General features: G+C 36.9%; 1 protein-coding gene across 2 annotated transcripts in view; it reads left to right on the top strand.

Moving 5' to 3' along the window:
• Positions 1 to 1,766: 1,766 nt before the first annotated feature.
• Suv39h2 (suppressor of variegation 3-9 homolog 2) overlaps positions 1,767 to 2,617 on the top strand; it is a 25,509-nt gene continuing 24,658 nt past the window's right edge. The window contains exon 1 of one of the 2 annotated variants that reach the window (XM_010641946.2): positions 1,767 to 1,913. The gene's annotated coding sequence lies outside the window, so the exon portion shown is untranslated. The remainder of the gene's footprint in view (positions 1,914 to 2,617) is intronic. The other variant, XM_010641947.3, reaches the window with a different exon arrangement.

The raw sequence follows: 2,617 nt of genomic DNA, 5'->3' as shown, positions 1-2,617 counted from the left end.
AGCCGGCCTCCTCCGGAACTTTCCGCCCACCACCAACTTGCTGTCAGCCGCGTGGACGCCGGGCGCGCGTGTGGGTGTGGGTGTCGCGCCCCCTTCGGAAGCTGGAGCTCGGAGTGCGTTCTGGAATCGAAGGTGTTTTCGCGACCCTCCTCTCCGCGCACACTGACCTCCTCGTTATCCTGAACCTCTCCTTTGGAAGCGGCGGGGTGACCGCGGGTTGACCTCGCCAAGGGGGTGTTGTGGCAGTGAGGCTGTAGTTAATCTAACCATCGAAATTGTTTTCTTCGTTATTACAAGCCGTCAATTTCTTTTAACCAAGTGTTTGCATTTTTAAAAATCTTTAGGTATAAATTTTTAGAAACATCAAACACATTGGGGTTATTGGCGCAAAAAGATTCACTTTATACAAAACATCTTTTGAGATTTTTAGATGGATTTATGAGATCAGTTTTCTCCCCCAAACTACCGCTCCAGAGCAGTCAAACGCCTCTGCATAAATTTTTGAGGAAAAGAACTTTTCTTGAGTCGCTTGCAGCGAGTAGAGTAGTGCAAGCTGTGCTTGATGCTTTCTAACAATAAGGCAGGCCCCTGTGTGACTTAGGGAGGGTGAGGGAGGGATCTCCTAGTGAAGTTAGAGCAGCTGTATTCCCTGTTCCTTGGAAATTACCTCACAATACAAAATGTTATTGCCATACAGTGGAGAGCTACCAGGTGAAGCTCGAGTTATTGATAAATTTTGTTTGCTAAGCATAGTTTTCTCCAGCACTCACATTTTTTTCAGTGAACTCCACCCCAGAAAGATTGAGACCTCACTGAACTCACATGGTTAGGTTGCCCACCAAAGGGCTAGGGGAAAAGACGCTTGATCTGGTGCTTCCCATGACACTAGCCATAAAACCAACTTTACACTTCTCTAAACATCAGTTTGAGTAATTGCATTTTAAATTCAATGTGGTAGCATGCAGTTTACAGAAATTTGAGGGTAAAATTTGCAGTCCAATTAGTATCTGCCTTCTGTAAAATTGTGAGTTCGCTGATATTCAATTGTGATATGAAAAACTTGAATACTCTGCAACTCTTAGCTTTAAAAACTACAGGAAATGAGTAGTATAAAATTATTATATAATCTCCACCTTAAAATAATTCTTGGGTTTATTGATCTTGATAATATATTACACCGTGGAAAAAATAGAGTGGAGTTAAAATTTCATGCAACATTGCAAAGTGGGAAAAGTAGGGTATAGGAGTTTGTAATTATAGAACTGTATTTCAGTTAGATTTTAGTTCTTACTGTTCAGCTAAAAGAATGAAAAAAGTTACTTTTTGCAAACTATGATTATTTTAAAATATATCTAGTATATCCTAGAGATCTGTTGTATTAAAACAGCAATTATGTTCTATGTAGGATAGAGAATAATGGAAAAGTCAAGACCATTACCACTGATTATCTGTGCATCTGTATGTAATCGTCAGAAAGGTTATAGACGTGAAATACTTTGTTTGCTTAGCTGGCTTAGTAGAAATTAACTGATGTCAGTTAAACATGGTAGGATTAGTAACCTAGAGAAAATTGAAGAAAATCAGTTGACCAAAATAGTTCTTTAATGCTTAATTTTTCTTAAACATACAATTGGTCTCTTGCCATATGGACTTTTAGACTATAAAATTGCCAGTTGAGGGGTTGGGGATATAGAGATTTAAGTTTCTCTTTTTTGTTTTAATTGAATAGCTATTTCATTAGTAAAGAATTCTATTTTCTTATTGTAGCTTGGTGTGTGCCTTGCCTAGTTTCACTTGATACTCTTCAGGAATTATGTAGAAAAGAAAAGCTCACATGTAAATCGATTGGAATCACCAAAAGGAATCTAAACAATTATGAGGTGGAATACTTGTGTGACTACAAGGTAGTAAAGGTAAGGCAAAATCTAGCCCCTTAAAAGAGACTTAATCACACTTTAGTATTTCATATTTCTGTAATATAAAAAAAGCCTAACAATAAGCAAAGATCTTAATGTTGGTAATTCAAAACCATGGTAAATTTATATGTCCTATCATCTATATTGCCATATAACATTTTAAAGCATAAAGAATTCTTGCATTAGAATATTTTAAAGTGGTTTTATCATCCTACATCCATTTTACATCTTGATTATCTCTGTATGGATTACCAGGGCAAATGTTTGATCTCAGATTGGCTTCCTCTGTCATTCATTTTGTTCCTGAATCCTATTTCCCTACTGTCACTTGAAATGGACCTAGAGTTTGAACCAATGCTAGTGTTACTGAATCTCAAGAAACATCACCATCTGTATTTTGTGCCATCATGCCAAACCCCAGATATTATGAGTGTCTGTGGTATAGAATGGCCTGCGTTTCAAAGTCATTTCTGGTCTTTGTTTACTGCCTTATCACTAAACTCATTTAAGTTCCCAGGGCTTCTCTTTATTACTCTTAATTGTCCTGAGAAACTGTTTTGATCTAAAACCTTCTATTTTTGAGTAATTCATTTATCTGTAGCTTCATTATGAAAAACAGTTTTGGTCATTAATCATTCTTTCAGATGAATGAGTCAGGACTCCTGCTTTGTTAATTTATCTATTTCTTTTTTTTTTTTTTT

This window comes from Fukomys damarensis, unplaced genomic scaffold (genome assembly GCF_012274545.1).
Source record: "Fukomys damarensis isolate Sample0158 unplaced genomic scaffold, DMR_v1.0_HiC HiC_scaffold_19, whole genome shotgun sequence".
In the NCBI taxonomy this organism is placed as follows: domain Eukaryota; kingdom Metazoa; phylum Chordata; class Mammalia; order Rodentia; family Bathyergidae; genus Fukomys; species Fukomys damarensis.
Note: the sequence above shows the minus strand (reverse complement) of the source record. Positions and strands in the feature narration are given on the sequence as shown.